Genomic DNA, 21,412 nt, shown 5'->3' on the forward strand with positions numbered 1-21,412 from the left:
GGCTTTTTTGACCTAAGTTTAATAATTGCGCTCAAACCAAATGTCCTAGAACGAAATTTTCAAATGTCACTACTAGATTGTGATACAATACACTATCGGGTGAAGTTTGGTTGACTTCTGCGCAGCGGTTTGGGAGTTAACATCAAAATTACATTTCTCGGCCATATCGCATAGATCTCACTGTGAAAAGGCTTAAATGACTTTTTTAATTAAGTTTGATGATTGCGTTCAAACAAAATGTCCTAGAACAAAATTTTCAAATGTAACTACTAGATTGTGATACAATACACTATTGGGTGAAGTTTGGTTGACTTCTGCGCAGCGGTTTGGGAGTTAACATCAAAATTACATTTCTCGGCCATATCGCATAGATCTCACTGTGAAAAGGCTTAAATGGCTTTTTTGACCTAAGTTTGAGGATTGCGCTCAAATCAAATGTCCTAGAACCAAATTTCCACATGTAACTACTAGATTGTGATACAATACACTAATGGGTGAAGTTTGGTTTACTTCTGCGCAGCGGTTTGGGAGTTAACATCAAAATTACATTTCTCGGCCATATCGCATAGATCTCAATGTGAAAAGGCTTAAATGGCTTTTTTGACCTAAGTTTAATAATTGCGCTCAAACCAAATGTCCTAGAACGAAATTTTAAAATGTAACTACTAGAATGTGATACAATACACTATTGGGTGAAGTTTGGTTGACTTCTGCGCAGCGGTTTGGGAGTTAACATCAAAATTACATTTCTCGGCCATATCGCATAGATCTCACTGTGAAAAGGCTTAAATGACTTTTTTAATTAAGTTTGATGATTGCGTTCAAACAAAATGTCCTAGAACAAAATTTTCAAATGTAACTACTAGATTTTGATACAATACACTATTGGGTGAAGTTTGGTTGACTTCTGCGCAGCGGTTTGGGAGTTAACATCAAAATTACATTTCTCGGCCATATCGCATAGATCTCACTGTGAAAAGGCTTAAATGGCTTTTTTGACCTAAGTTTGAGGATTGCGCTCAAATCAAATGTCCTAGAACCAAATTTCCACATGTAACTACTAGATTGTGATACAATACACTAATGGGTGAAGTTTGGTTTACTTCTGCGCAGCGGTTTGGGAGTTAACATCAAAATTACATTTCTCGGCCATATCGCATAGATCTCACTGTGAAAAGGCTTAAATGGCTTTTTTGACCTAAGTTTAATAATTGCGCTCAAACCAAATGTCCTAGAACGAAATTTTAAAATGTAACTACTAGAATGTGATACAATACACTATTGGGTGAAGTTTGGTTGACTTCTGCGCAGCGGTTTGGGAGTTAACATCAAAATTACATTTCTCGGCCATATCGCATAGATCTCACTGTGAAAAGGCTTAAATGGCTTTTTTGACCTAAGTTTAATGATTGCGCTCAAACCAAATGTCCTAGAACGAAATTTTAAAATGTAACTACTAGAATGTGATACAATACACTATTGGGTGAAGTTTGGTTGACTTCTGCGCAGCGGTTTGGGAGTTAACATCAAAATTACATTTCTCGGCCATATCGCATAGATCTCACTGTGAAAAGGCTTAAATGGCTTTTTTGACCTAAGTTTGAGGATTGCGCTCAAATCAAATGTCCTAGAACCAAATTTCCACATGTAACTACTAGATTGTGATACAATACACTAATGGGTGAAGTTTGGTTTACTTCTGCGCAGCGGTTTGGGAGTTAACATCAAAATTACATTTCTCGGCCATATCGCATAGATCTCACTGTGAAAAGGCTTAAATGGCTTTTTTGACCTAAGTTTAATGATTGCGCTCAAACCAAATGTCCTAGAACGAAATTCTCAAATGTAACTACTAGAATGTGATACAATACACTATTGGGTGAAGTTTGGTTGACTTCTGCGCAGCGGTTTGGGAGTTAACATCAAAATTACATTTCTTGGCCATATCGCATAGATCTCACTGTGAAAAGGCTTAAATGGCTTTTTTGACCTAAGTTTGAGGATTGCGCTCAAACAAAATGTCCTAGAACAAAATTTTCAAATGTAACTACTAGATTGTGATACAATACACTATTGGGTGAAGTTTGGTTGACTTCTGCGCAGCGGTTTGGGAGTTAACATCAAAATTACATTTCTCGGCCATATCGCATAGATCTCACTGTGAAAAGGCTTAAATGGCTTTTTTGACCTAAGTTTGAGGATTGCGCTCAAATCAAATGTCCTATAACCAAATTTCCACATGTAACTACTAGATTGTGATACAATACACTATTGGGTGAAGTTTGGTTGACTTCTGCGCAGCGGTTTGGGAGTTAACATCAAAATTACATTTCTCGGCCATATCGCATAGATCTCACTGTGAAAAGGCTTAAATGACTTTTTTAATTAAGTTTGATGATTGCGTTCAAACAAAATGTCCTAGAATAAAATTTTCAAATGTAACTACTAGATTGTGATACAATACACTATTGGGTGAAGTTTGGTTGACTTCTGCGCAGCGGTTTGGGAGTTAACATCAAAATTACATTTCTCGGCCATATCGCATAGATCTCACTATGAAAAGGCTTAAATGACTTTTTTAATTAAGTTTGATGATTGCGTTCAAACAAAATGTCCTAGAACAAAATTTTCAAATGTAACTACTAGATTGTGATACAATACACTATCGGGTGAAGTTTGGTTGACTTCTGCGCAGCGGTTTGGGAGTTAACATCAAAATTACATTTCTCGGCCATATCGCATAGATCTCAGTGTGAAAAGGCTTAAATGGCTTTTTTGACCTAAGTTTAATGATTGCGCTCAAACCAAATGTCCTAGAACGAAATTTTAAAATGTAACTACTAGAATGTGATACAATACACTATTGGGTGAAGTTTGGTTGACTTCTGCGCAGCGGTTTGGGAGTTAACATCAAAATTACATTTCTCGGCCATATCGCATAGATCTCACTGTGAAAAGGCTTAAATGGCTTTTTTGACCTAAGTTTGAGGATTGCGCTCAAACAAAATGTCCTAGAACAAAATTTTCAAATGTAACTACTAGATTGTGATACAATACACTATTGGGTGAAGTTTGGTTGACTTCTGCGCAGCGGTTTGGGAGTTAACATCAAAATTACATTTCTCGGCCATATCGCATAGATCTCACTGTGAAAAGGCTAAAATGACTTTTTTAATTAAGTTTGATGATTGCGTTCAAACAAAATGTCCTAGAACAAAATTTTCAAATGTAACTACTAGATTGTGATACAATACACTATTGGGTGAAGTTTGGTTGACTTCTGCGCAGCGGTTTGGGAGTTAACATCAAAATTACATTTCTCGGCCATATCGCATAGATCTCACTGTGAAAAGGCTTAAATGACTTTTTTAATTAAGTTTGATGATTGCGTTCAAACAAAATGTCCTAGAACAAAATTTTTAAATGTAACTACTAGATTGTGATACAATACACTATTGGGTGAAGTTTGGTTGACTTCTGCGCAGCGGTTTGGGAGTTAACATCAAAATTACATTTCTCGGCCATATCGCATAGATCTCACTATGAAAAGGCTTAAATGACTTTTTTAATTAAGTTTGATGATTGCGTTCAAACAAAATGTCCTAGAACAAAATTTTCAAATGTAACTACTAGATTGTGATACAATACACTATCGGGTGAAGTTTGGTTGACTTCTGCGCAGCGGTTTGGGAGTTAACATCAAAATTACATTTCTCGGCCATATCGCATAGATCTCACTGTGAAAAGGCTTAAATGGCTTTTTTGACCTAAGTTTAATGATTGCGCTCAAACCAAATGTCCTAGAACGAAATTTTCAAATGTAACTACTAGAATGTGATACAATACACTATTGGGTGAAGTTTGGTTGACTTCTGCGCAGCGGTTTGGGAGTTAACATCAAAATTACATTTCTCGGCCATATCGCATAGATCTCACTGTGAAAAGGCTTAAATGGCTTTTTTGACCTAAGTTTGAGGATTGCGCTCAAATCAAATGTCATAGAACCAAATTTCCACATGTAACTACTAGATTGTGATACAATACACTAATGGTTGAAGTTTAGTTGACTTCTGCGCAGCGGTTTGGGAGTGAACATCAAAATTACATTTCTCGGCCATATCGCATAGATCTCACTGTGAAAAGGCTTAAATGGCTTTTTTGACCTAAGTTTGAGGATTGCGCTCAAATCAAATGTCCTAGAACCAAATTTCCACATGTAACTACTAGATTGTGATAAAATACACTATTGGGTGAAGTTTGGTTGACTTCTGCGCAGCGGTTTGGGAGTTAACATCAAAATTACATTTCTCGGCCATATCGCATAGATCTCACTGTGAAAAGGCTTAAATGGCTTTTTTGACCTAAGTTTGAGGATTGCGCTCAAATCAAATGTCCTAGAACCAAATTTCCACATGTAACTACTAGATTGTGATACAATACACTAATGGGTGAAGTTTGGTTGACTTCTGCGCAGCGGTTTGGGAGTTAACATCAAAATTACATTTCTCGGCCATATCGCATAGATCTCAATGTGAAAAGGCTTAAATGACTTTTTTAATTAAGTTTGATGATTGCGCTCAAACAAAATGTCCTAGAACAAAATTTTCAAATGTAACTACTAGATTGTGATACAATACACTATTGGGTGAAGTTTGGTTGACTTCTGCGCAGCGGTTTGGGAGTTAACATCAAAATTACATTTCTCGGCCATATCGCATAGATCTCACTGTGAAAAGGCTTAAATGGCTTTTTTGACCTAAGTTTGAGGATTGCGCTCAAATCAAATGTCCTAGAACCAAATTTCCACATGTAACTACTAGATTGTGATACAATACACTAATGGTTGAAGTTTGGTTGACTTCTGCGCAGGTGTTTGGGAGTGAACATCAAAATTACATTTCTCGGCCATATCGCATAGATCTCACTGTGAAAAGGTTTAAATGACTTTTTTTAATTAAGTTTGAAGATTGCGCTCAAACAAAATGTCCTAGAACAAAATTTTCAAATGTAACTACTAGATTGTGATACAATACACTATTGGGTGAAGTTTGGTTGACTTCTGCGCAGCGGTTTGGGAGTTAACATCAAAATTACATTTCTCGGCCATATCGCATAGATCTCACTGTGAAAAGGCTTAAATGACTTTTTTAATTAAGTTTGATGATTGCGTTCAAACAAAATGTCCTAGAACAAAATTTTTAAATGTAACTACTAGATTGTAATACAATACACTATTGGGTGAAGTTTGGTTGACTTCTGCGCAGCGGTTTGGGAGTTAATATCAAAATTACATTTCTCGGCCATATCGCATAGATCTCACTGTGAAAAGCCTTAAATGGCTTTTTTGACCTAAGTTTGAGGATTGCGCTCAAATCAAATGTCCTAGAACCAAATTTCCACATGTAACTACTAGATTGTGATACAATACACTAATGGGTGAAGTTTGGTTTACTTCTGCGCAGCGGTTTGGGAGTTAACATCAAAATTACATTTCTCGGCCATATCGCATAGATCTCACTGTGAAAAGGCTTAAATGGCTTTTTTGACCTAAGTTTAATAATTGCGCTCAAACCAAATGTCCTAGAACGAAATTTTCAAATGTAACTACTAGAATGTGATACAATACACTATTGGGTGAAGTTTGATTGACTTCTGCGCAGCGGTTTGGGAGTGAACATCAAAATTACATTTCTCCCCCATATCGCATAGATCTCACTGTGAAAAGGTTTAAATGACTTTTTTTAATTAAGTTTGAAGATTGCGCTCAAACAAAATGTCCTAGAACAAAATTTTCAAATGTAACTACTAGATTGTGATACAATACACTATTGGGTGAAGTTTGGTTGACTTCTGCGCAGCGGTTTGGGAGTTAACATCAAAATTACATTTCTCGGCCATATCGCATAGATCTCACTGTGAAAAGGCTTAAATGGCTTTTTTGACCTAAGTTTAATGATTGCGCTCAAACCAAATGTCCTAGAACGAAATTTTCAAATGTAACTACTAGAATGTGATACAATACACTATTGGGTGAAGTTTGGTTGACTTCTGCGCAGCGGTTTGGGAGTTAACATCAAAATTACATTTCTCGGCCATATCGCATAGATCTCACTGTGAAAAGGCTTAAATGGCTTTTTTGACCTAAGTTTGAGGATTGCGCTCAAATCAAATGTCATAGAACCAAATTTCCACATGTAACTACTAGATTGTGATACAATACACTAATGGTTGAAGTTTAGTTGACTTCTGCGCAGCGGTTTGGGAGTGAACATCAAAATTACATTTCTCGGCCATATCGCATAGATCTCACTGTGAAAAGGCTTAAATGGCTTTTTTGACCTAAGTTTGAGGATTGCGCTCAAATCAAATGTCCTAGAACCAAATTTCCACATGTAACTACTAGATTGTGATACAATACACTATTGGGTGAAGTTTGGTTGACTTCTGCGCAGCGGTTTGGGAGTTAACATCAAAATTACATTTCTCGGCCATATCGCATAGATCTCACTGTGAAAAGGCTTAAATGGCTTTTTTGACCTAAGTTTGAGGATTGCGCTCAAATCAAATGTCCTAGAACCAAATTTCCACATGTAACTACTAGATTGTGATACAATACACTAATGGGTGAAGTTTGGTTGACTTCTGCGCAGCGGTTTGGGAGTTAACATCAAAATTACATTTCTCGGCCATATCGCATAGATCTCACTGTGAAAAGGCTTAAATGACTTTTTTAATTAAGTTTGATGATTGCGCTCAAACAAAATGTCCTAGAACAAAATTTTCAAATGTAACTACTAGATTGTGATACAATACACTATTGGGTGAAGTTTGGTTGACTTCTGCGCAGCGGTTTGGGAGTTAACATCAAAATTACATTTCTCGGCCATATCGCATAGATCTCACTGTGAAAAGGCTTAAATGGCTTTTTTGACCTAAGTTTGAGGATTGCGCTCAAATCAAATGTCCTAGAACCAAATTTTCACATGTAACTACTAGATTGTGATACAATACACTAATGGGTGAATTTTGGTTGACTTCTGCGCAGCGGTTTGGGAGTTAACATCAAAATTACATTTCTCGGCCATATCGCATAGATCTCACTGTGAAAAGGCTTAAATGACTTTTTTAATTAAGTTTGATGATTGCGCTCAAACAAAATTTCCTAGAACAAAATTTTCAAATGTAACTACTAGATTGTGATACAATACACTATTGGGTGAAGTTTGGTTGACTTCTGCGCAGCGGTTTGGGAGTTAACATCAAAATTACATTTCTCGGCCATATCGCATAGATCTCACTGTGAAAAGGCTTAAATGGCTTTTTTGACCTAAGTTTAATGATTGCGCTCAAACCAAATATCCTAGAACGAAATTTTCAAATGTAAGTACTAGAATGTGATACAATACACTATTGGGTGAAGTTTGGTTGACTTCTATGCAGCGGTTTGGGAGTTAACATCAAAATTACATTTCTCGGCCATATTGCATAGATCTCACTGTGAAAAGGCTTAAATGGCTTTTTTGACCTAAGTTTGAGGATTGCGCTCAAATCAAATGTCCTAGAACCAAATTTCCACATGTAACTACTAGAATGTGATACAATACACTATTGGGTGAAGTTTAGTTGACTTCTGCGCAGCGGTTTGGGAGTTAACATCAAAATTACATTTCTCGGCCATATCGCATAGATCTCACTGTGAAAAGGCTTAAATGGCTTTTTTGACCTAAGTTTGAGGATTGCGCTCAAATCAAATGTCCTAGAACCAAATTTCCACATGTAACTACTAGATTGTGATACAATACACTAATGGGTGAAGTTTGGTTGACTTCTGCGCAGCGGTTTGGGAGTTAACATCAAAATTACATTTCTCGGCCATATCGCATAGATCTCACTGTGAAAAGGCTTAAATGACTTTTTTAATTAAATTTAATGATTGCGCTCAAACCAAATGTCCTAGAACGAAATTTTCAAATGTAACTACTAGAATGTGATACAATACACTATTGGGTGAAGTTTAGTTGACTTCTGCGCAGCGGTTTGGGAGTTAACATCAAAATTACATTTCTCGGCCATATCGCATAGATCTCACTGTGAAAAGGCTTAAATGGCTTTTTTGACCTAAGTTTAATGATTGCGCTCAAACAAAATGTCCTAGAACGAAATTTTCAAATGTAACTACTAGAATGTGATACAATACACTATTGGGTGAAGTTTGGTTGACTTCTGCGCAGCGGTTTGGGAGTTAACATCAAAATTACATTTCTCGGCCATATCGCATAGATCTCACTGTGAAAAGGCTTAAATGACTTTTTTTAATTAAGTTTGAAGATTGCGCTCAAACAAAATGTCCTAGAACAAAATTTTCAAATGTAACTACTAGATTGTGATACAATACACTATTGGGTGAAGTTTGGTTGACTTCTGCGCAGCGGTTTGGGAGTTAACATCAAAATTACATTTCTCGGCCATATCGCATAGATCTCACTGTGAAAAGGCTTAAATGACTTTTTTAATTAAGTTTGATGATTGCGCTCAAACAAAATGTCCTAGAACAAAATTTTCAAATGTAACTACTAGATTGTGATACAATACACTATTGGGTGAAGTTTGGTTGACTTCTGCGCAGCGGTTTGGGAGTTAACATCAAAATTACATTTCTCGGCCATATCGCATAGATCTCACTGTGAGAAGGCTTAAATGACTTTTTTAATTAAGTTTGATGATTGCGTTCAAACAAAATGTCCTAGAACAAAATTTTTAAATGTAACTACTAGATTGTAATACAATACACTATTGGGTGAAGTTTGGTTAACTTCTGCGCAGCGGTTTGGGAGTTAATATCAAAATTACATTTCTCGGCCATATCGCATAGATCTCACTGTGAAAAGGCTTAAATGGCTTTTTTGACCTAAGTTTGAGGATTGCGCTCAAATCAAATGTCCTAGAACCAAATTTCCACATGTAACTACTAGATTGTGATACAATACACTAATGGGTGAAGTTTGGTTTACTTCTGCGCAGCGGTTTGGGAGTTAACATCAAAATTACATTTCTCGGCCATATCGCATAGATCTCACTGTGAAAAGGCTTAAATGGCTTTTTTGACCTAAGTTTAATAATTGCGCTCAAACCAAATGTCCTAGAACGAAATTTTCAAATGTAACTACTAGAATGTGATACAATACACTATTGGGTGAAGTTTGGTTGACTTCTGCGCAGCGGTTTGGGAGTTAACATCAAAATTACATTTCTCGGCCATATCGCATAGATCTCACTGTGAAAAGGCTTAAATGACTTTTTTAATTAAGTTTGATGATTGCGTTCAAACAAAATGTCCTAGAACAAAATTTTCAAATGTAACTACTAGATTGTGATACAATACACTATTGGGTGAAGTTTGGTTGACTTCTGCGCAGCGGTTTGGGAGTTAACATCAAAATTACATTTCTCGGCCATATCGCATAGATCTCACTGTGAAAAGGCTTAAATGGCTTTTTTGACCTAAGTTTGAGGATTGCGCTCAAATCAAATGTCCTAGAACCAAATTTCCACATGTAACTACTAGATTGTGATACAATACACTAATGGGTGAAGTTTGGTTTACTTCTGCGCAGCGGTTTGGGAGTTAACATCAAAATTACATTTCTCGGCCATATCGCATAGATCTCACTGTGAAAAGGCTTAAAGGCTTTTTTGACCTAAGTTTAATAATTGCGCTCAAACCAAATGTCCTAGAACGAAATTTTCAAATGTAACTACTAGAATGTGATACAATACACTATAGGGTGAAGTTTGGTTGACTTCTGCGCAGCGGTTTGGGAGTTAACATCAAAATTACATTTCTCGGCCATATCGCATAGATCTCACTGTGAAAAGGCTTAAATGGCTTTTTTGACCTAAGTTTGAGGATTGCGCTCAAATCAAATGTCCTAGAACCAAATTTCCACATGTAACTACTAGATTGTGATACAATACACTAATGGGTGAAGTTTGGTTGACTTCTGCGCAGCGGTTTGGGAGTTAACATCAAAATTACATTTCTCGGCCATATCGCATAGATCTCACTGTGAAAAGGCTTAAATGACTTTTTTAATTAAATTTAATGATTGCGCTCAAACCAAATGTCCTAGAACGAAATTTTCAAATGTAACTACTAGAATGTGATACAATACACTATTGGGTGAAGTTTAGTTGACTTCTGCGCAGCGGTTTGGGAGTTAACATCAAAATTACATTTCTCGGCCATATCGCATAGATCTCACTGTGAAAAGGCTTAAATGGCTTTTTTGACCTAAGTTTAATGATTGCGCTCAAACAAAATGTCCTAGAACGAAATTTTCAAATGTAACTACTAGAATGTGATACAATACACTATTGGGTGAAGTTTGGTTGACTTCTGCGCAGCGGTTTGGGAGTTAACATCAAAATTACATTTCTCGGCCATATCGCATAGATCTCACTGTGAAAAGGCTTAAATGGCTTTTTTGACCTAAGTTTGAGGATTGCGCTCAAATCAAATGTCCTAGAACCAAATTTCCACATGTAACTACTAGATTGTGATACAATACACTAATGGTTGAAGTTTGGTTGACTTCTGCGCAGCGGTTTGGGAGTGAACATCAAAATTACATTTCTCGGCCATATCGCATAGATCTCACTGTGAAAAGGCTTAAATGACTTTTTTAATTAAGTTTGATGATTGCGTTCAAACAAAATGTCCTAGAACAAAATTTTCAAATGTAACTACTAGATTGTGATACAATACACTATTGGGTGAAGTTTGGTTGACTTCTGCGCAGCGGTTTGGGAGTTAACATCAAAATTACATTTCTCGGCCATATCGCATAGATCTCACTGTGAAAAGGCTTAAATGGCTTTTTTGACCTAAGTTTGAGGATTGCGCTCAAATCAAATGTCCTAGAACCAAATTTTCACATGTTACTACTAGATTGTGATACAATACACTAATGGGTGAAGTTTGGTTTACTTCTGCGCAGCGGTTTGGGAGTTAACATCAAAATTACATTTCTCGGCCATATCGCATAGATCTCACTGTGAAAAGGCTTAAATGGCTTTTTTGACCTAAGTTTGAGGATTGCGCTCAAATCAAATGTCCTAGAACCAAATTTCCACATGTAACTACTAGATTGTGATACAATACACTAATGGGTGAAGTTTGGTTGACTTCTGCGCAGCGGTTTGGGAGTTAACATCAAAATTACATTTCTCGGCCATATCGCATAGATCTCACTGTGAAAAGGCTTAAATGACTTTTTTAATTAAATTTAATGATTGCGCTCAAACCAAATGTCCTAGAACGAAATTTTTAAATGTAACTACTAGAATGTGATACAATACACTATTGGGTGAAGTTTAGTTGACTTCTGCGCAGCGGTTTGGGTGTTAACATCAAAATTACATTTCTCGGCCATATCGCATAGATCTCACTGTGAAAAGGCTTAAATGGCTTTTTTTACCTAAGTTTGAGGATTGCGCTCAAATCAAATGTCCTAGAACCAAATTTCCACATGTAACTACTAGATTGTGATACAATACACTAATGGTTGAAGTTTAGTTGACTTCTGCGCAGCGGTTTGGGAGTGAACATCAAAATTACATTTCTCGGCCATATCGCATAGATCTCACTGTGAAAAGGCTTAAATGGCTTTTTTGACCTAAGTTTGAGGATTGCGCTCAAATCAAATGTCCTAGAACCAAATTTCCACATGTAACTACTAGATTGTGATACAATACACTATTGGGTGAAGTTTGGTTGACTTCTGCGCAGCGGTTTGGGAGTTAACATCAAAATTACATTTCTCGGCCATATCGCATAGATCTCACTGTGAAAAGGCTTAAATGGCTTTTTTGACCTAAGTTTGAGGATTGCGCTCAAATCAAATGTCCTAGAACCAAATTTCCACATGTAACTACTAGATTGTGATACAATACACTAATGGGTGAAGTTTGGTTGACTTCTGCGCAGCGGTTTGGGAGTTAACATCAAAATTACATTTCTCGGCCATATCGCATAGATCTCACTGTGAAAAGGCTTAAATGACTTTTTTAATTAAGTTTGATGATTGCGCTCAAACAAAATGTCCTAGAACAAAATTTTCAAATGTAACTACTAGATTGTGATACAATACACTATTGGGTGAAGTTTGGTTGACTTCTGCGCAGCGGTTTGGGAGTTAACATCAAAATTACATTTCTCGGCCATATCGCATAGATCTCACTGTGAAAAGGCCTAAATGGCTTTTTTGACCTAAGTTTGAGGATTGCGCTCAAATCAAATGTCCTAGAACCAAATTTCCACATGTAACTACTAGATTGTGATACAATACACTAATGGTTGAAGTTTGGTTGACTTCTGCGCAGGTGTTTGGGAGTGAACATCAAAATTACATTTCTCGGCCATATCGCATAGATCTCACTGTGAAAAGGTTTAAATGACTTTTTTTAATTAAGTTTGAAGATTGCGCTCAAACAAAATGTCCTAGAACAAAATTTTCAAATGTAACTACTAGATTGTGATACAATACACTATTGGGTGAAGTTTGGTTGACTTCTGCGCAGCGGTTTGGGAGTTAACATCAAAATTACATTTCTCGGCCATATCGCATAGATCTCACTGTGAAAAGGCTTAAATGACTTTTTTAATTAAGTTTGAAGATTGCGTTCAAACAAAATGTCCTAGAACAAAATTTTTAAATGTAACTACTAGATTGTAATACAATACACTATTGGGTGAAGTTTGGTTGACTTCTGCGCAGCGGTTTGGTAGTTAATATCAAAATTACATTTCTCGGCCATATCGCATAGATCTCACTGTGAAAAGGCTTAAATGGCTTTTTTGACCTAAGTTTGAGGATTGCGCTCAAATCAAATGTCCTAGAACCAAATTTCCACATGTAACTACTAGATTGTGATACAATACACTAATGGGTGAAGTTTGGTTTACTTCTGCGCAGCGGTTTGGGAGTTAACATCAAAATTACATTTCTCGGCCATATCGCATAGATCTCACTGTGAAAAGGCTTAAATGGCTTTTTTGACCTAAGTTTGAGGATTGCGCTCAAATCAAATGTCCTAGAACCAAATTTCCACATGTAACTACTAGATTGTGATACAATACACTAATGGTTGAAGTTTGGTTGACTTCTGCGCAGCGGTTTGGGAGTGAACATCAAAATTACATTTCTCGGCCATATCGCATAGATCTCACTGTGAAAAGGCTTAAATGACTTTTTTAATTAAGTTTGATGATTGCGTTCAAACAAAATGTCCTAGAACAAAATTTTCAAATGTAACTACTAGATTGTGATACAATACACTATTGGGTGAAGTTTGGTTGACTTCTGCGCAGCGGTTTGGGAGTTAACATCAAAATTACATTTCTCGGCCATATCGCATAGATCTCACTGTGAAAAGGCTTAAATGGTTTTTTGACCTAAGTTTGAGGATTGCGCTCAAATCAAATGTCCTAGAACCAAATTTCCACATGTTACTACTAGATTGTGATACAATACACTAATGGGTGAAGTTTGGTTTACTTCTGCGCAGCGGTTTGGGAGTTAACATCAAAATTACATTTCTCGGCCATATCGCATAGATCTCACTGTGAAAAGGCTTAAATGGCTTTTTTGACCTAAGTTTGAGGATTGCGCTCAAATCAAATGTCCTAGAACCAAATTTCCACATGTAACTACTAGATTGTGATACAATACACTAATGGGTGAAGTTTGGTTGACTTCTGCGCAGCGGTTTGGGAGTTAACATCAAAATTACATTTCTCGGCCATATCGCATAGATCTCACTGTGAAAAGGCTTAAATGACTTTTTTAATTAAATTTAATGATTGCGCTCAAACCAAATGTCCTAGAACGAAATTTTTAAATGTAACTACTAGAATGTGATACAATACACTATTGGGTGAAGTTTAGTTGACTTCTGCGCAGCGGTTTGGGTGTTAACATCAAAATTACATTTCTCGGCCATATCGCATAGATCTCACTGTGAAAAGGCTTAAATGGCTTTTTTGACCTAAGTTTAATGATTGCGCTCAAACCAAATGTCCTAGAACGAAATTTTCAAATGTAACTACTAGAATGTGATACAATACACTATTGGGTGAAGTTTGGTTGACTTCTGCGCAGCGGTTTGGGAGTTAACATCAAAATTACATTTCTCGGCCATATCGCATAGATCTCACTGTGAAAAGGCTTAAATGGCTTTTTTGACCTAAGTTTGAGGATTGCGCTCAAATCAAATGTCCTAGAACCAAATTTCCACATGTAACTACTAGATTGTGATACAATACACTAATGGTTGAAGTTTAGTTGACTTCTGCGCAGCGGTTTGGGAGTGAACATCAAAATTACATTTCTCGGCCATATCGCATAGATCTCACTGTGAAAAGGCTTAAATGGCTTTTTTGACCTAAGTTTGAGGATTGCGCTCAAATCAAATGTCCTAGAACCAAATTTCCACATGTAACTACTAGATTGTGATACAATACACTAATGGTCGAAGTTTGGTTGACTTCTGCGCAGCGGTTTGGGAGTGAACATCAAAATTACATTTCTCGGCCATATCGCATAGATCTCACTGTGAAAAGGCTTAAATGACTTTTTTTAATTAAGTTTGAAGATTGCGCTCAAACAAAATGTCCTAGAACAAAATTTTCAAATGTAACTACTAGATTGTGATACAATACAGTATTGGGTGAAGTTTGGTTGACTTCTGCGCAGCGGTTTGGGAGTTAACATCAAAATTACATTTCTCGGCCATATCGCATAGATCTCACTGTGAAAAGGCTTAAATGACTTTTTTAATTAAGTTTGATGATTGCGCTCAAACAAAATGTCCTAGAACAAAATTTTCAAATGTAACTACTAGATTGTGATACAATACACTATTGGGTGAAGTTTGGTTGACTTCTGCGCAGCGGTTTGGGAGTTAACATCAAAATTACATTTCTCGGCCATATCGCATAGATCTCACTGTGAGAAGGCTTAAATGACTTTTTTAATTAAGTTTGATGATTGCGTTCAAACAAAATGTCCTAGAACAAAATTTTTAAATGTAACTACTAGATTGTAATACAATACACTATTGGGTGAAGTTTGGTTAATTTCTGCGCAGCGGTTTGGGAGTTAATATCAAAATTACATTTCTCGGCCATATCGCATAGATCTCACTGTGAAAAGGCTTAAATGGCTTTTTTGACCTAAGTTTGAGGATTGCGCTCAAATCAAATGTCCTAGAACCAAATTTCCACATGTAACTACTAGATTGTGATACAATACACTAATGGGTGAAGTTTGGTTTACTTCTGCGCAGCGGTTTGGGAGTTAACATCAAAATTACATTTCTCGGCCATATCGCATAGATCTCACTGTGAAAAGGCTTAAATGGCTTTTTTGACCTAAGTTTAATAATTGCGCTCAAACCAAATGTCCTAGAACGAAATTTTCAAATGTAACTACTAGAATGTGATACAATACACTATTGGGTGAAGTTTGGTTGACTTCTGCGCAGCGGTTTGGGAGTTAACATCAAAATTACATTTCTCGGCCATATCGCATAGATCTCACTGTGAAAAGGCTTAAATGACTTTTTTAATTAAGTTTGATGATTGCGTTCAAACAAAATGTCCTAGAACAAAATTTTCAAATGTAACTACTAGATTGTGATACAATACACTATTGGGTGAAGTTTGGTTGACTTCTGCGCAGCGGTTTGGGAGTTAACATCAAAATTACATTTCTCGGCCATATCGCATAGATCTCACTGTGAAAAGGCTTAAATGGCTTTTTTGACCTAAGTTTGAGGATTGCGCTCAAATCAAATGTCCTAGAACCAAATTTCCACATGTAACTACTAGATTGTGATACAATACACTAATGGGTGAAGTTTGGTTTACTTCTGCGCAGCGGTTTGGGAGTTAACATCAAAATTACATTTCTCGGCCATATCGCATAGATCTCACTGTGAAAAGGCTTAAAGGCTTTTTTGACCTAAATTTAATAATTGCGCTCAAACCAAATGTCCTAGAACGAAATTTTCAAATGTAACTACTAGAATGTGATACAATACACTATAGGGTGAAGTTTGGTTGACTTCTGCGCAGCGGTTTGGGAGTTAACATCAAAATTACATTTCTCGGCCATATCGCATAGATCTCACTGTGAAAAGGCTTAAATGGCTTTTTTGACCTAAGTTTGAGGATTGCGCTCAAATCAAATGTCCTAGAACCAAATTTCCACATGTAACTACTAGATTGTGATACAATACACTAATGGGTGAAGTTTGGTTGACTTCTGCGCAGCGGTTTGGGAGTTAACATCAAAATTACATTTCTCGGCCATATCGCATAGATCTCACTGTGAAAAGGCTTAAATGACTTTTTTAATTAAATTTAATGATTGCGCTCAAACCAAATGTCCTAGAACGAAATTTTCAAATGTAACTACTAGAATGTGATACAATACACTATTGGGTGAAGTTTAGTTGACTTCTGCGCAGCGGTTTGGGAGTTAACATCAAAATTACATTTCTCGGCCATATCGCATAGATCTCACTGTGAAAAGGCTTAAATGGCTTTTTTGACCTAAGTTTAATGATTGCGCTCAAACAAAATGTCCTAGAACGAAATTTTCAAATGTAACTACTAGAATGTGATACAATACACTATTGGGTGAAGTTTGGTTGACTTCTGCGCAGCGGTTTGGGAGTTAACATCAAAATTACATTTCTCGGCCATATCGCATAGATCTCACTGTGAAAAGGCTTAAATGGCTTTTTTGACCTAAGTTTGAGGATTGCGCTCAAATCAAATGTCCTAGAACCAAATTTCCACATGTAACTACTAGATTGTGATACAATACACTAATGGTTGAAGTTTGGTTGACTTCTGCGCAGCGGTTTGGGAGTGAACATCAAAATTACATTTCTCGGCCATATCGCATAGATCTCACTGTGAAAAGGCTTAAATGACTTTTTTAATTAAGTTTGATGATTGCGTTCAAACAAAATGTCCTAGAACAAAATTTTCAAATGTAACTACTAGATTGTGATACAATACACTATTGGGTGAAGTTTGGTTGACTTCTGCGCAGCGGTTTGGGAGTTAACATCAAAATTACATTTCTCGGCCATATCGCATAGATCTCACTGTGAAAAGGCTTAAATGGCTTTTTTGACCTAAGTTTGAGGATTGCGCTCAAATCAAATGTCCTAGAACCAAATTTCCACATGTTACTACTAGATTGTGATACAATACACTAATGGGTGAAGTTTGGTTTACTTCTGCGCAGCGGTTTGGGAGTTAACATCAAAATTACATTTCTCGGCCATATCGCATAGATCTCACTGTGAAAAGGCTTAAATGGCTTTTTTGACCTAAGTTTGAGGATTGCGCTCAAATCAAATGTCCTAGAACCAAATTTCCACATGTAACTACTAGATTGTGATACAATACACTAATGGGTGAAGTTTGGTTGACTTCTGCGCAGCGGTTTGGGAGTTAACATCAAAATTACATTTCTCGGCCATATCGCATAGATCTCACTGTGAAAAGGCTTAAATGACTTTTTTAATTAAATTTAATGATTGCGCTCAAACCAAATGTCCTAGAACGAAATTTTTAAATGTAACTACTAGAATGTGATACAATACACTATTGGGTGAAGTTTAGTTGACTTCTGCGCAGCGGTTTGGGTGTTAACATCAAAATTACATTTCTCGGCCATATCGCATAGATCTCACTGTGAAAAGGCTTAAATGGCTTTTTTGACCTAAGTTTGAGGATTGCGCTCAAATCAAATGTCCTAGAACCAAATTTCCACATGTAACTACTAGATTGTGATACAATACACTAATGGTTGAAGTTTAGTTGACTTCTGCGCAGCGGTTTGGGAGTGAACATCAAAATTACATTTCTCGGCCATATCGCATAGATCTCACTGTGAAAAGGCTTAAATGGCTTTTTTGACCTAAGTTTGAGGATTGCGCTCAAATCAAATGTCCTAGAACCAAATTTCCACATGTAACTACTAGATTGTGATACAATACACTAATGGGTGAAGTTTGGTTGACTTCTGCGCAGCGGTTTGGGAGTTAACATCAAAATTACATTTCTCGGCCATATCGCATAGATCTCACTGTGAAAAGGCTTAAATGACTTTTTTAATTAAGTTTGATGATTGCGCTCAAACAAAATGTCCTAGAACAAAATTTTCAAATGTAACTACTAGATTGTGATACAATACACTATTGGGTGAAGTTTGGTTGACTTCTGCGCAGCGGTTTGGGAGTTAACATCAAAATTACATTTCTCGGCCATATCGCATAGATCTCACTGTGAAAAGGCTTAAATGGCTTTTTTGACCTAAGTTTGAGGATTGCGCTCAAATCAAATGTCCTAGAACCAAATTTCCACATGTAACTACTAGATTGTGATACAATACACTAATGGTTGAAGTTTGGTTGACTTCTGCGCAGGTGTTTGGGAGTGAACATCAAAATTACATTTCTCGGCCATATCGCATAGATCTCACTGTGAAAAGGTTTAAATGACTTTTTTTAATTAAGTTTGAAGATTGCGCTCAGACAAAATGTCCTAGAACAAAATTTTCAAATGTAACTACTAGATTGTGATACAATACACTATTGGGTGAAGTTTGGTTGACTTCTGCGCAGCGGTTTGGGAGTTAACATCAAAATTACATTTCTCGGCCATATCGCATAGATCTCACTGTGAAAAGGCTTAAATGACTTTTTTAATTAAGTTTGAAGATTGCGTTCAAACAAAATGTCCTAGAACAAAATTTTTAAATGTAACTACTAGATTGTAATACAATACACTATTGGGTGAAGTTTGGTTGACTTCTGCGCAGCGGTTTGGGAGTTAATATCAAAATTACATTTCTCGGCCATATCGCATAGATCTCACTGTGAAAAGGCTTAAATGGCTTTTTTGACCTAAGTTTGAGGATTGCGCTCAAATCAAATGTCCTAGAACCAAATTTCCACATGTAACTACTAGATTGTGATACAATACACTAATGGGTGAAGTTTGGTTTACTTCTGCGCAGCGGTTTGGGAGTTAACATCAAAATTACATTTCTCGGCCATATCGCATAGATCTCACTGTGAAAAGGCTTAAATGGCTTTTTTGACCTAAGTTTGAGGATTGCGCTCAAATCAAATGTCCTAGAACCAAATTTCCACATGTAACTACTAGATTGTGATACAATACCCTAATGGTTGAAGTTTGGTTGACTTCTGCGCAGCGGTTTGGGAGTGAACATCAAAATTACATTTCTCGGCCATATCGCATAGATCTCACTGTGAAAAGGCTTAAATGACTTTTTTAATTAAGTTTGATGATTGCGTTCAAACAAAATGTCCTAGAACAAAATTTTCAAATGTAACTACTAGATTGTGATACAATACACTATTGGGTGAAGTTTGGTTGACTTCTGCGCAGCGGTTTGGGAGTTAACATCAAAATTACATTTCTCGGCCATATCGCATAGATCTCACTGTGAAAAGGCTTAAATGGCTTTTTTGACCTAAGTTTGAGGATTGCGCTCAAATCAAATGTCCTAGAACCAAATTTCCACATGTAACTACTAGATTGTGATACAATACACTAATGGTTGAAGTTTGGTTGACTTCTGCGCAGGTGTTTGGGAGTGAACATCAAAATTACATTTCTCGGCCATATCGCATAGATCTCACTGTGAAAAGGTTTAAATGACTTTTTTTAATTAAGTTTGAAGATTGCGCTCAAACAAAATGTCCTAGAACAAAATTTTCAAATGTAACTACTAGATTGTGATACAATACACTATTGGGTGAAGTTTGGTTGACTTCTGCGCAGCGGTTTGGGAGTTAACATCAAAATTACATTTCTCGGCCATATCGCATAGATCTCACTGTGAAAAGGCTTAAATGACTTTTTTAATTAAGTTTGAAGATTGCGTTCAAACAAAATGTCCTAGAACAAAATTTTTAAATGTAACTACTAGATTGTAATACAATACACTATTGGGTGAAGTTTGGTTGACTTCTGCGCAGCGGTTTGGGAGTTAATATCAAAATTACATTTCTCGGCCATATCGCATAGATCTCACTGTGAAAAGGCTTAAATGGCTTTTTTGACCTAAGTTTGAGGATTGCGCTCAAATCAAATGTCCTAGAACCAAATTTCCACATGTAACTACTAGATTGTGATACAATACACTAATGGGTGAAGTTTGGTTTACTTCTGCGCAGCGGTTTGGGAGTTAACATCAAAATTACATTTCTCGGCCATATCGCATAGATCTCACTGTGAAAAGGCTTAAATGGCTTTTTTGACCTAAGTTTGAGGATTGCGCTCAAATCAAATGTCCTAGAACCAAATTTCCACATGTAACTACTAGATTGTGATACAATACACTAATGGGTGAAGTTTGGTTGACTTCTGCGCAGCGGTTTGGGAGTTAACATCAAAATTACATTTCTCGGCCATATCGCATAGATCTCACTGTGAAAAGGCTTAAATGACTTTTTTAATTAAATTTAATGATTGCGCTCAAACCAAATGTCCTAGAACGAAATTTTTAAATGTAACTATTAGAATGTGATACAATACACTATTGGGTGAAGTTTAGTTGACTTCTGCGCAGCGGTTTGGGTGTTAACATCAAAATTACATTTCTCGGCCATATCGCATAGATCTCACTGTGAAAAGGCTTAAATGGCTTTTTTGACCTAAGTTTAATGATTGCGCTCAAACCAAATGTCCTAGAACGAAATTTTCAAATGTAACTACTAGAATGTGATACAATACACTATTGGGTGAAGTTTGGTTGACTTCTGCGCAGCGGTTTGGGAGTTAACATCAAAATTACATTTCTCGGCCATATCGCATAGATCTCACTGTGAAAAGGCTTAAATGGCTTTTTTGACCTAAGTTTGAGGATTGCGCTCAAATCAAATGTCCTAGAACCAAATTTCCACATGTAACTACTAGATTGTGATACAATACACTAATGGTTGAAGTTTAGTTGACTTCTGCGCAGCGGTTTGGGAGTGAACATCAAAATTACATTTCTCGGCCATATCGCATAGATCTCACTGTGAAAAGGCTTAAATGGCTTTTTTGACCTAAGTTTGAGGATTGCGCTCAAATCAAATGTCCTAGAACCAAATTTCCACATGTAACTACTAGATTGTGATACAATACACTATTGGGTGAAGTTTGGTTGACTTCTGCGCAGCGGTTTGGGAGTTAACATCAAAATTACATTTCTCGGCCATATCGCATAGATCTCACTGTGAAAAGGCTTAAATGGCTTTTTTGACCTAAGTTTGAGGATTGCGCTCAAATCAAATGTCCTAGAACCAAATTTCCACA

This window comes from Corythoichthys intestinalis, chromosome 6 (assembly GCF_030265065.1).
Source record: "Corythoichthys intestinalis isolate RoL2023-P3 chromosome 6, ASM3026506v1, whole genome shotgun sequence".
Classification (NCBI taxonomy): domain Eukaryota; kingdom Metazoa; phylum Chordata; class Actinopteri; order Syngnathiformes; family Syngnathidae; genus Corythoichthys; species Corythoichthys intestinalis.